Source organism: Drosophila melanogaster, chromosome 2L (assembly GCF_000001215.4).
Source record: "Drosophila melanogaster chromosome 2L".
Lineage (NCBI taxonomy): Eukaryota > Metazoa > Arthropoda > Insecta > Diptera > Drosophilidae > Drosophila > Drosophila melanogaster.
The window spans coordinates 19,322,646-19,336,897 of NT_033779.5; the positions used below are offsets into that span (position 1 = coordinate 19,322,646).

General features: G+C 43.3%; 2 long non-coding RNA genes across 2 annotated transcripts; both read left to right on the forward strand.

Annotated features, from left to right (window-relative positions):
* Positions 1-292: 292 nt before the first annotated feature.
* On the forward strand, positions 293-3,461 carry lncRNA:CR45700 (long non-coding RNA:CR45700). The gene has a single exon (NR_124380.1). It is a non-coding gene; the product is annotated as a long non-coding RNA:CR45700 (long non-coding RNA).
* Positions 3,462-4,721: 1,260 nt separating this feature from the next.
* lncRNA:CR45258 (long non-coding RNA:CR45258) lies at positions 4,722-5,318 on the forward strand. The gene has a single exon (NR_124381.1). It is a non-coding gene; the product is annotated as a long non-coding RNA:CR45258 (long non-coding RNA).
* Positions 5,319-14,252: the final 8,934 nt, after the last annotated feature.

The following is a 14,252-nucleotide window of genomic DNA, read 5'->3' on the forward strand; positions in this document are numbered from 1 at the left end:
AGATTTCCTTTGTGATCACGGGTCACGCCCCTTTCGAGGCCCTCAAGTGGCAGCTGAATGGAAAAAATGGAAAATGGTGACTGGTAACTTTTCACACATCTGCCGAGGGCTCACTGTAGATCCCAGCCCAGCCCACCGCACTACTCGCCCGCCATTCCCGCTCCCATTCCGTCAAATCAGGAGATGTGACAAATGAACTGTCACAATAATGCCAGCGACGAAAGGGAATGACGACACATGTGTTGGCACCGTTTCGGTTCTGGAGGAGTTTTCGGATCTCCGGATACGACTTCCCAGTGCAAGACTTCATCTGGGTGCGGCCTGATCTCGTTCTGGTGGCACAACTATCAAGTGCTGACAGCTGACTAAGCCGCAGGCAGCAGACAGTTTTATCGTCCTTTCCTGTCAGTAATTTGTAGGAACAACAAAGCAGCAGGGCCTCAGTTTGTACTTCAACTGAAAGATATTCTCACAACAGTCAAGATACTCTGAAGTCTACTTGCAAGTTTAGGAGGTGGGAAATCCTAAATGATCTTATAAAATCATAGTGATAACCACTTTCCTACAGAAGTTCGCTTGCTTTTTGTTACCGACGTAAGGCGATTATAAAATTAATTCGAGCGGGCTATAAAACACTTAATAAGCTGCTTCCTGGCTAAGTGAAAATCACTGGGTCCACTGCCTCAGATTGGGATCGCTTAATCGATAGCCCAAGTACAAGCTCGTTAAGAGCACACGAAGCAAACAAAGATCAACTGGCGGAGCAAAACGGCCAGTCAAAACAAGGCCTCAGATGGAAATCGAGATGAAGATGGAGTTGGAGATGGAGCTGGAGCTGGAGCTGGACCTGAACCTGGAGGTTGGCGATATGCTGTGTTGGGTAAACATAAGAAGACGAAGACGGAGTGAAAGACTAACGATGCCCGATGTTTATCGCGCCCCTGGGCGGACGAGGTGCGGAGCGAAAGGGTTCATTATGGTCTTTGTGGCCCAAACCCTCGGCAGGCAGGCAGGCAGGGCACGTACAGAGACCCTAGAAAGGGTCTTCGGTTCTCCTCCAGCCAGCAAATCCCCGCTGCGAGCTGTTATTTATCGTGTTTCTGGCTACAAAGCCAGATTGCCCTGTTGTGATAATAATGCAGAGAGAGAGAGAGGACGAGGCAGGCAGCAATCAATTAAAAAGGCAGCCAACCGATTTCGTATAGGTGAAAAGTTCTTGGGAAGTGTTGCTATCCACGGGGTAATAAAGCAATTCTAAGCAGAGCAACACAGCGATTTCGGGTCAGAGATTACGATTCGTGTGCCTTTGCTCTTATCTATCGATTGCATGTAGGACAGCCCGAGGTCCTAAACTCGGCTGCTGATAAGAAGTTCGTCGAAAGACGTGATTTATGATCAGGTGCAACAAAAGTGGACACAATGCAGGTAGGTACTAACGTCTGAATTGAAAACGATTTCATTAAATCGGGATATTTGAGACCGGCTTGATTGCCTTAGTTTCGATTGTTTGCTTCCATTCACATTTCACGCAATTAATTATGGCGATTTTTGCTATTTATATTAGCTGTATAAATCCATGATTGCGCTGAGTTGTTTGTTTGTTCGCTAAATGTCACATTTTATACAATTAATTAAAACTATTTTTATACTATTTGAAAAGCTTTGTTATTACAGTGATATGTCACGTTTTGCTTTCAATGAGTGCGTTTTGCAATTTACACGATGGAAACACAAAAATGGAGTTAAGAAAATAATTATTAAATCATTAAATGCAAGCAAAATACCTAAAACCTATTATATTTGTAATGATTTTTGTGTTTTTTCCTACAATTACCTCACAATTTAAACTTAAATAGCTAATATATAATACAGATATAATGTATCTTATATAACTTAATCTTGTCTAAAATAAATATACATATTCCCAAACTTTGAAACACCCTTCTTTTCGATCATTTAGGATGACAGTCTGTTTAAAAATGCAAGCCAAAAAATGTATTCACTCGATGGGAACTACGATTTTCCAGGGAAATCATTATTCATTGCTTGAATATTGTTTTACTCGAAACCAATCAGGTTTTATTTCCTCGACGGCAAAGGTCGCAGGCGCAATTATGCAAATTACCTTTGGACGGTTTATCATAAACGCGTAGCGTTGACATTAATCATTTAAACGATTTTGGTTAAATGTGAGAATCTTTAGGAAAACTGTCTTTACGCTGGTGACTGGCGCCAACTGACAGTTTTTTCCCTGCTGCTTTGATTTATTGTCGTGTGCGTGTGTGTGTGTGTGTGTGTTTATGTGGAAAATATTGTAGAAATGATTTATAATCCTTATCTGCGCAGACTGATCGTGTAAGGGTCACGAGATAGCCGAGGGAGATATACTGAGAAAAGGGAATGGATACCAGGTAGTTGGACCACTTCCATATGCCGCTTAACCCGCGAAACCTTTCAAAAAAAAAAAAAAACATTAAAATAGTTAGGCCATATCTGCATCCCACAAACTTTCACGGCAAACGCCCCAAAGGCTCCAACGTGGAGCATATTTCTCTCTTTTCCTCGCCGGCCTGCGATTATCAATTAAATGGACGATGGGCGATGGGCGCGGGTGAATGTGTGTCAAAGTTCAGGCATTGGAAACGTGCAGGCCGCAAAAATCCACAGGCCACAAAGGATCGAGGAGTGCTCAAAGGGGAGTGGGTGGGTTAGCCGGGGCTAGGACCCACACCCACACTCCCCAGCAACTCCATTCCCACTCCCCCTCTCCACCGCCACTGATGACAAGTACTGTGAGTTATGGCCATGGCAAGCAAATAATTGCGAAATTACATTTCCCTCGCCTTCTTCCGACGGCCATTTGTGACTTGCATTGAAGCTTACACTGAGCAACAAGCAATAGTTAAATATAGTGTAAATTAGCAATACTAATGGAGTCCCTAAATACCTATATAAAGTATGAGGAACAGTTCATTATGTCCCTGTTATTTAACTTTCCTAAACACATAAAATGGGTAAAAACCATACATTTATCTTTGCCAATCTGAAACTTTGCTGACCAGTGTCATTCCTTGGGTCGTCTTTTTTGGCCAGTTCGATATGAAAATGCCTACAAATTGTTGCTGCCATTGTTGCCGATCGGACAGTCAACTAACCAGCCAGCAATCATCGGTGGGGCGGAGGAGAGTCGCAGGGGCGGGATGGCATGCTTTCAACATAAATTTCCATTAGATTGCAGCAAGTTGCATGTGGCATGAAAGTTTCGCCGCGCCACAGGAAATATCTTTCGCCAGCCGCAAATAATTCTCCACGTTTGCGTTCGCACTTTGACATCTGGCCGGGTAATGGGGAAATGGGGTGGGGATTCCTCCAATTGGGGTCTTTGGGGTCTGCGATGCACTCTTTGCACTCCGGACTCTTGGGGATATTATAATATTTGTCTCTTTGTTGACATTAAAATGCAATTTATGCAGCGTCATTATCATCAAAGTTTGAGTTGTGCCTGGGATGGCAAGACAAAGTGTGTGTGGGTAGAACCTGAACCTGGCACTCGTACTCGTGTCCTGCGCCCCAGCCGGCACTGAAAGAAAATATATAGTATTGAATATATTTAACTTAAAAGATATTTGCTAGAGAAATATGGCAACCAAAGTATTCACATAAAATGTTACAGCTATTTGTACCTGTCTTTAAAAGATTTTCACATAGACATTGAATAAATATTTTATTTTCTTGATTTATGCGGCTATGAAATACCTACAACAAAGGAAAATAGTAATTTAAGTTTAATATCGCTGCATCGCAGCATCTACCGAGTTCACGTAGTGACGAAGCGCACCATGAAAGTTAAAATCTGCTATTGTTCTCTGAGGATAAAGGATAAAGGGAAAACCCCAATAGAAGAACTAAATATTTTGCACAGAATTGGTATTTGCGCGGTTGTAAGTACTTCTTGTAAATAATGAAATAACCAAATGGAAATTTTAGTTATTAATGAATATACAGCGTTTTGCATAAGTATTTCAGTGTAAAACTGCGAATGCAACTTTCTGCATTTTGATGCGGCAGTTATTCGACTTTATCGTGTGTGCTGACACGAAATATTTTAGCATTCTATTTAATGCACATTTAAAGCGATTCCACGGTGGGTTTCCCCGAAAGACTGTGCGTGATCCCAAGATGCATTCCTGGAGGAGATGGCAGCCTCCAGCTGCTAACCGCAAAGCCGAGTGTACCGGGTCCTTTCGATTTATAGTAAAATAGTATGTGTAGTATTCGTGGGCGAGGCCCCGACACTGATTGCCTCTCAGCGGGACTGACAGCCCGAAAATTGAAAAATACACACATATAGATAGGGTTTTGAGAAACATTTGGAAAGGGGCGTGCCTGTCAGCCCGACCGACGAAAGTGTCACGCTGTCTTTATGAAAGGTCACGACTGGGAAATGGAAAATTGGTTTGTTTTCCACCCAGGTATAAACGTAGTCGGGCGAGGACACCTCAGCCACCGGCCAAGGTGATTGGGTCAAGACTGAGTGTTTGTCTCTGAGCAGCGTGAAATTCGGATTAGGCTGGGTTTAATTGAGGTCAAACGGCGGGTTAAGTGGAAAATTGGGTACTCAATTGATCGTGTTGGCCACCGATGTGCCTGCTGCAGTAACAATCAAAACTTTTGGTGCAACTCTGCGGGAAAAACGGTTGAATAAAATGCAGGCATTGTGAAACAGTCGGCGGCAATTGCAGTTGATTAAGCCGAGGCACAACAACTGCAATTGCCCAACACCGCAAACAATAAATTCAGTTGGCCAGAATGGGAAGCCCCGGCAACAGCAACTGCAACTAAGCGCCACAAAAGTTTAGCCAACAATAATTTCGAGTTAACTTTGACACTTGCAACTGGAACTGGAACTGGGCTTCGACCGGAGAACAGAAGAACCGGAGCACAGGCGCACCGGAGTACCGGAGGAACAGAGAACTGGATGCCCGGTGGAGACCTCCTGCCAGGAGAAGCTGGCTCACTGCAAATGCAGTTGTCATAATTTTGCATTTCCCCCACCAGAGCTGCCCAGCAATTTGTCCGATCTCCCGACGGCCTGCTGTGACTTCTGCCAAAGTTGTGTGTTTGGGTCTTTTGTGTTTTTAGCAGGCGGTGTGGGGGGTCGGGAACCGGCTTATTGTCGGGTGACAGGACAACAGGACCACTACTCTCTGGTCGACAGCTTCGTAGGTGCCAATGTACCGGTCTCCTACCGGCAGGTGCTCCAACTGCCAATGCACTGATAAAATTTTAATACTTCTTTGCAACTTTGACATAATAATAATAATGTGGCCACATATCAATACACATGTGTAGTTTCTTTATTATTTACAGACTAAGAATAGAGGCATTCATAGAAATCTGTATTTGGTATTTGGAAAAGGCATAGGGCAAAGGCAAAGAAATATTAGAATGTGATTGGATTATTTCGAGTGCAAACTCATTAGCATGAAATCAAATCAGACCGATGTCAACTCTTTAAATTTGAGATGATTTCAAAACGATCTCGATTTCTCGCAATGTGCTTCTTTCCAAATGTCCACTTCGCAGCTAAGCCTTGAGCTCATTACGTGTCGGCTTATTTGGAACCAATAAAAGTGGGTCAAATCATAGCGTGACTGGCAGCCACTAAATGGCCAAGCTGGCCACTGGGAGCTGGGAATCGGGAGTTAGCAGCTGAGAGATGCTGGATGCATCGAGACCCCCAGTGGGGACATAAATCCTTACGCTGCAGTTGAAAAACAATTTTCCCCGGGTATGCTAAGCATCTGTCCGCGAGGGGAAAGCCGGCCAGGGGGAGTGTGGTGGGGGGGAGGGGGGCGTGGTCACAGGGACACGTTTAAGCTGACAAACGATGCCCGAGCGCCTGTCCAGGCTCAGATTCGGAATCAGATTCACATCCAGAGATGCCGGCGACGCTCGTGATGATGATGGAGATGATGAGGATGATGATGAGCTGGCCCCAACTGTGGTGTCATGTCTGCCAGGGGGCGTGGCATGTAACAGGGCGGGAAATGGCCACAGCACTGCAAGAAAATATTACTTGACGTGGAAACAAAACTACAAAAGTTTTTAATCAGATTCTGCTGTGGGAAATACTTGCAGCTCTATATAATAAAAGCTAACATTTAAAAGGGTTTTTTTGTTAATTTCTTTTTGGTCCACCTTAGGGTGGACTTATTCTCTTAATATAGTGTCCCAGCTTTTTTCTGTGTCGCCCATAGCTTGAGGTGGCTGTCGGGCAGAGGCAACTGCGACATGTTGCTGTAGCTGCTGCTGATGCGGATGCTGATGCAGCAACTGCAGCAGGCGGAGAAGCTGCAACAGCAGCAGCAGCCGCAGCCACGGCAGCAAAATGCAAACAAGTATGTCAAAAATCTGCATGTCTGCCACCACTTGTTGTCTGCTGCCCGTTTCCCCACCACCAGCCCCCAGCAGTAGATTCCTTGGCCAGGGGTGGGGCTGGGGGGGAGGGCAGCGACAACGGGCGACACGAAATCGCCTTTTTAATTTATTGCACAAGTGCTTTAAAAGCCACGACAGCAACAACCCACGGCTCCTCCCACTCCCGATGCCGAGCTCCATTTCCATTTCGATGCCGCTCTGGCCCCAAGCAGCAGGAGGCAGAAAAATATGACTTGCCTGGTTATTAAATTACAACAACGGGGCTGCGACTCACACTGAGACACTGGCAAAGACACCAAAAATTATTCGATGGAAAAATGAAGACGAAGCCAAGTTGTCCATGTCTGCTTGGTTCCACTGAAATTATTTGCATAAGTAACGCGATACGCGGTGCCAACAAGCAGCCTCCAAATACTCAAAAGACCGGATGAGATGGAATAAAATGAAATGAGTTAAGATGCCTCCCAAACACGATCGCTTTGGGCCAGAATACCAACGAGGCAGTGCGTCATGCACGCATCTTGGACTTGCTGCTTAGCTCTTGTGAGGAGGAGAATCCGGAGGTGGACCAGGGAAGCGGCAACCGCAGGATGGGCGGGTCGCCAGACCATTTTTTAAGGAGGTGCCGACAAGCCCACGCCATCCAGCGTCTTTAAGGTGCTTAAGTGGTCGCCGATCCTCCAGACCCTCTGTGAGGTCCTAATCGGGGTTGAGTACTCGGGCAGAGGCCAACAAAAGGCCCAGATTGAAATCAGTTGAGGGATTTGCTTTTGAATGGCAAAATAAACAGAGCCATTCAATGCAAGTGCACATTCATTGGAAAATCGCATTTAAATGGGAAAATGTGTTTAAGCTGATTATGCCTAAGGCGAATTATTATTATACACGTATCGCTGAAGTGTATCTTAATATTAGTTTCCTTTGTTTCTTCAATTTCTCTGGGGTTTTTAAAACGTATAATTAAGGATGAGTTAAAACTGATTCCGACTTCCCTGACCATTTGCGAATTGTGTACTCCTTACTAGAATGTGTTTCCCTGCTGAATGCAAGTATTTTCCGTCATTCAATGGCGGAAACTGAATCAATGGGTCAGTGGCATCAAAGTGCGTTTTCCGCCCCCATTTTCCGCCCCCATTTTCCGCCCACTTTTCGCCCACATTTCCGCTCCTCTATTCACGGCCTTTCAATGTTGCCGGATAAACACGGAACAAAATTGTTTTCCTGCACTTCAATTTCTGTTGCAATGCCATTGCTGTGCAGAGCTTGCAACAATTTGCTCTAGATTCTTATCGGCTGCGGAAATGTCTCTAGCGACTTATCATAATTAAAAATCACCAAGTTCAGCCACCCAAAAACCTTGCCGCGTCCACTGGACAGTGTCACGAACTGGAAAAACTATGCGCATAATTTCAGCCAGCCCATGAAAATGGCCGCACATTTGGCCATCCTGTTGTATGTGGCCCGAACGGCAGGCAGGCCGAGTGGATTTCTGGCCCAAACTGACAGCCAAACTGACAGAAATTGATTAAAAAGAGGGAGAAGGAGTTTCTGGGCTTTGGCAGTAGGCAGCAGACGACGAACGGAATACCAAATTGAGGAGTTGCCGCACATAGATTTCCCCATTTTCCAGCTCTCTGTGTGGGACTTTCCTCAATGCAAATGAAGCAACAACGTGGGCAGCACATCCAGGGTATGTAGACAAACGAAAATACTTTTGCATGGCCAAATATAAGATTTACATTTATGCCCGCCCTGACTTTGATTTGATTTAAGTTCAGTATGTGCTGGCTCAAGGGGGAAAATCGCACTGGGGAATATGTTACTTAGAATTCTTCGGCTCTACTTCTACTGAATGAAAACTACATTAAAAGAAAACTTTAGATGAAAGAAAATGATATGCGGCTCGACTTTAACTATCTTACTTCTGAATTAAAGAAAATTGATCAAACTTTTTAGCATATTTTTATTAGATAACTTCTATTTGTATCTTTTAGCCGCATTTGGTTGATGATACAACAGAATATGTAAGCTTTCTCATAGTGTTACCCAGTTCAACATTACTAAATCACCTTGACCCCCTGCTCGATGAGTCCCCCCCCGTTTGCCCCTCGATTACTGACCATCTCGAGAATGGCAATCCGACGAGACCCAATCGAAGCCAAGTGTTGAACGTTGTCAACTAATTTGCATGCAAATGCCAACGCGTTGCACCTGCAACATGAACAGCATGAACATGGGCATTAGCATAAGGCCATTCAGGAGACGATGGAGATGAAGGCAATCGGAATTGGAGGCAAATGCTAATCAATAGGCCATACGGGTGCCAATGATTATTTTGCCATAAAACTCAGTTAGTTCTCGTGATTTCTGCTATTGCAAATTCCGAAATTTCAATAGCATTTTGGGGTGGTCCGTCTGAGCCAAACGGGCCTTCATTGCATTCACGGTTCTTGGTTCTTGGTTGTCTGGGTGAGCTCTGGTTTGGGTTTGGGCCAAGTTTGCATACGGAATTAGTTTGCCATGTTTGGCAGCTTGTGTGCGCACTTCTCCAGATGGGTGGCATTGGCCAAAGCTTATGCTAAATAAGCCCCGGCCACGCCCTTTCCGCCCCCTGTAGAGCAGCTGCATCGGATGGTGGAAGATTGAGAGGGGGCTGGAGATTGGGGCGTGGGCGAGAAGTCGCATGCGAGGAGAAAAAAGAACTTTCCACCCATAAAAGAAAACTAGCTGAAGACTACAACTATAAACTTCTGTCTCCTCCTTTTAAAGCCAGTTATTTTTCCTATTTATTTCATTTCCGTTGGCGGTGCGGCAAATTTTTACAGTTCCTTTCCTATACATATGTACTCCCATCCCCTGCCATCCGTATTCCTCCTTTTATCCCACTTTTTAATATGCTCAGCAAACTTGGGCAAATTTTATTCCCCCTTAGACAATTTTCCGCGACTGCCATAAAGACTCAAAAGTTTGTGCAATGTGCGCGGTTTATTTCCGCTGCAAAATACCTTGGATTTGCCGCTGTCCTGGCATAAGGGGGCGGCGGTAGCCAGAGGGGCGTGGCAGTTCGGTGGTCGGATAGTGTGGACCGCATCTGTTGACGTCTGATGTTGTCGGCCGCTTTTGTCAACACTTTTGCGTTGATGCCTGACAGTTGTATATAGCATTTTGGTCTAGATACAGTCCGTGTCATAGCGGAAGTTCGATTTTAAATGGAAAATATAGCACATTTCCTGTTACGACAAGTAAATGCTGAATGGCAACTGCGAGAGAGCCAAGTTCGCAAATAAGTTAACTAATTCTCAATAATTTAGGTCACTGGTTTCATTCATTGTAGTTATGATAAAAGCATTTCAACAACGCTGATTTTATGATTTATATATATATAAACTGAGAGAGGTGACAGCTCTCCTTTGATCTGATTTTTTGCAACGCACTGTCCTCGTAGTAACTGTATAAGTTGGGTTGGTAGTTGGGCTAAGGCCAGGATGGAAGGATCTGTATGTTGGCGCGTTCTTTTAAGCCATTTTTCTCGTCGCACAGCTAATACTGTTGAGATGCGAAGTCAAAGATGCTTTCAAGTTACTGAGTTGACAAATAAGGTGCTTTGGAGGCAAGCTGGTTATGATTTAGATAGAATGCAGGCACTTTGTTGTCGAAGATTGCATAGTTGTGTGTGGCAAGCGAGGTGGAAACTATTATGCGGGGATAACATAATTATTGGATACAATACAATTGTGTTGGGGTAATAATATATGCTTATACAATTGCAATAACTATAAAGGATGTTGTACTGAGTATAAATGAATAAATATTTAAGTCACTCTCTTAAATACTCATGTGTGAAATTCCTTGTGTTTTTCACTGTATTATTTGGACTATTTTAAACACTCTAGGCTTCGTTAATTGAAAATTCATTTATTTTTATTTCAACAGGCCTTTTAACAGTTTTGGAACACTTTTAATTAGCTTCTCTCTCAAATCGACTGAGCAGTGAGTATCTGAGTGGGCTAAAGACCTTCCCAATATTCCCATTAATTTATCAAATGAAAAGTTGCTCCTTCCAACGCCGGATCTGATAACAATAATCAACATTAATCAGTTGGCTTGAAGGGGTTCTGTCTGGGAGATTATCGGCAAATGAATTGCGTCTAAGCTGGGGTCTCTGTCAACGGGAGCTGCATTATCATCGTCATTATCGTCATCATCGTTAGACTCGATTATGGCTAACGATTTTTTCGAGTTTCGTCTGGGTTTGTTTACCTTTAGGCCTAATTGATTACGCCCAGATCGAAGGCTTCCCTATCCCGATTTGAAAAACATAACCCTTTGCTGATGGCTGAGATAAACGACGGTCCTTCCCACTCCTCCTCAGATATTTTCCCTCGCTGCAAGCATCATTCCATGTGATTTTTTCAGTTGCGATTTGTATCGCTTTTTCATTGGCTTTTGATGTGTTCTACCCGAAACCTATTTCATATTTCGTATGCCATACGTTTCATATTTATTTAAATTTTAATATGATGAGAAAATCTAATGCATATTTATGTTTGCTTAGGGAATCAGTTTCGTCTCGATTGTATTTTCTTTCAAGATTATAATCGAAGTCTATTTGTGCGACTGGGAGATTGGAGTGAGAGCTATTGAATGTTATTTTTGACCAGGGTGGAAATTGTCAACTCAATTGCTTTTTCAAATTTATATTTTGTTTCGGGTTCTGTTTACCCAGCCAGCATTCGTGGCTCAACCCGAGCTGAACTGGCACTACCCGACTAATTCCTATAAACGGTTTCACTCATCCACGGCTTGACCCACAGAGCAGCCCAAAACAAACACATAAATCACCAGCCAGACAAAGCAGGCAAAATAAACCAGATAGATAGAAAAAAGGCAGAACTGAAGCCAAAATTTAAAAGCAATCTGGGATACGAAATCCTCATCCATGGCTCCGCTGCGTCCGCTGGGTGTGTGTGTCTGTGTGGCCTTTGGCCAATTTTCTTATTAAAAACAACAGAGAGCCGAAAAATGTTTACCAAACACAATTCCGGCAAATCCGCAGTGTCCCACAGGCCACAGGACTCGTTGTCCTTTCCTCCTTCCCTCTTTCCCGAAAACTGTAAATAGAGCGCGGCGGGCAGTGAAAGTGCGGACGGACTGCAAGGACACAAAGTCCTGCCACCACATGCTGAGCACCCCTAACTCCAACCCTAAATCCTTCCTTCCTCTCGAAACGAGCAAACGAGCAGAAAACTAAGGCCATTAAACGAGTCCCGTAGTGGAACCTAAAAAAAATATCAACCTGGAATGGTTCCTACCCATTTTTTGTCTGTTTGTTATGCTCAGCACAGCTCATAGCTATAGTTTCTATACTAGTGATGGCAAAAACTCAGTTGACATACATATATTTTCATTGAAAACATGAGCAAATCTATATGAAATGGCACTGCTTTATAACGAAATGCATGATTTCTTCCCACGATTTTTTTAGTTATGTTTAGTTATTTAGTTGACTTTCACTTTGGTCCAAGCCACTCAATTCGGAACACATAAATATTTGGACAAGGATTGATTAGTGGCCAAGAGCCCGAATCGCCGTCCGCCCAAATCGAAATCTTTAATCGAAACTTTAATACGCCGATTCGCTTCGCCCTGCGCAAACAACAACAACAACAACAACCAACAGCACAAACATCAATCAAGCTCCTGGCGGCAACTCCTCGTTTTTTCTTCCTGCTCCTTGTATTTTTGTCAACTTCTTTCGGCATCGGGAAAGTGTGGGAGGACATCGTCTTGAGCACTCGCACTCGCATTCGCTTTCGCATTTCCTTGGCGTCTGGTCTGCACACACAACCCACATCCTCCGGCTGCCACTTACCTCACGGCTCCCACATGATTTACTACAACATTTCCTGTGGCCGCTTGCCACGCCACCCGCCCGTCCCCTGCCCCTTTTTCTGGTAGCTGCCATGTTTGACTTGATTTCGTCTAAATTGAGTTCAGTATCAACAGAAAATACTTCCGTTTCCTATGCTCTTCCCTTGGCTGTTGTGTACCTTTGCTGATTTTCCAGCAGAGCACACTGCGAGAAAGTTTATAGAGACATACTAAAATAAATGTATAATCAGAGTACAAGTATTCTATCTCATTCCTTTTGTTAGTTGTACTAGTTGTAATATTTATAAATAAAAATCTTAAATTAAAATCAAATATGCATCATTACAATGCTTCTCCCGATTTTTCACAGTGCAGCTGCAGCGCTGGCAAAAAATTAACTTACCACTAGAAACTTTCGCTCGTAGTTTTCGGTGTCATTGTGTGTGTTTACCTTGGCAGCAACTCGTCTTCGTCTGTGTCCTGAATTTCGGGTCCTGGCTGCCGGCTGCTGGGTCCTGGCTCCAGGGACTTGAGTCCTGGCACCTTCCTCATCGTCGAGGTGTTTGCCTTATTTTGAATGCTTTTTATGTTCAATTTGTTTCAATTTAATGTTGTTCTTGCCGAGGGATCAGGATCGGTGCCAGGACAGGATGCATTGTGCTTTACATGAATTTGAATTGTGTGTGCGCACCTCATATGATAAATGGCATTAAAGGATTTGCGTGAATAACTGAGTTAGGGCTTACATTTTTCTATCTGCCAAATAGTTGGCAAGGACTTCGCTTTGCAAACAAAATGTGCAATCGAATATGTTTCCAGAGTGAGTCGGAAGCTGTGTTTTCCCAGTGCGGATTACCAAAGGAATTTGGAGAGTTCGTGCTATAAAATACTTTGCGAAAGTAACACTATTGCTAAGCAAATAGTATTAAGTTTTCTGCAATAGAGTTGATTCTTACTTCAAATAATAATTGACATTTTTGAGGCTTTCGTTCGCATACACAAATGCAAATGGCTTGTAAAATTCTATCACTTTCAAACTCCATGTTACCTGCTGCATTTCTCTACTTAAAGCCAATTCCAAAATGTGTTTGGTATTATTTATTATTTATTTCTGTTTGTTGTCCAATTCCGTGGAAATGCGGCGCCAATGTACTAGTACTAAATGGGCCAACTCGTTTGCTTGTAACAACAATTTCCCGTGATTTTCAAAATAAAAATATTGGGAACACAATGAGTATTTTCTTCTCTGCGGACCCCGTTATTGGGTTTTGACCAAAACTCAATTTATGCGTCTACTTCCAATGAAACATTAAAATTCCATTAGCGGAAGCGAGGCACATAAATTTGAGCCCCCACTCCAATAAAAGCAGCGGGACGATGGTATTTCCCAATCGAGTGCCGGCTTATCGACAAATGAGCAGAAATTATGCATTTTGTTTAGCTTTAATTGCAGTTCAGTGTATTTATTTAGTTCTCCAGCTCGGGAAAGCGCAGCACAGAAGCGATAATCGAAAATAATTTATAGAAAATAAATATTTCCACACAATGGGCCGCCCTAGACGATGGGAAACTTGAACTTCCATTTTCTCGCAGATCGTTTTTTATAATGGGTACTCAAGGAGTTGAATGGTTCAATCGACTTGTGAGCTGACGCCAAACAAACTGGAATCTCATTGGACAAGGCAAGCAATTTACTACTCACTATGCATAGTAATAATACAATATATTATAATAATGGTATCTTTTATTCGATTTCTTATTTAAAAAGTTTAAGTTTAACCATCTAAACTTTAAAGTTGTATTTTTCCGCTCTACTGAGTATCTTTCAGTCGAAGCTTGGCACATCTTTTCATGAATATTTCTTCAGACTTTGGCTGGATTTTCCCCAACAATTTTCCTCGCAATGCCCCATTGTTGATGTTTATTTAAGTTGTCATTAG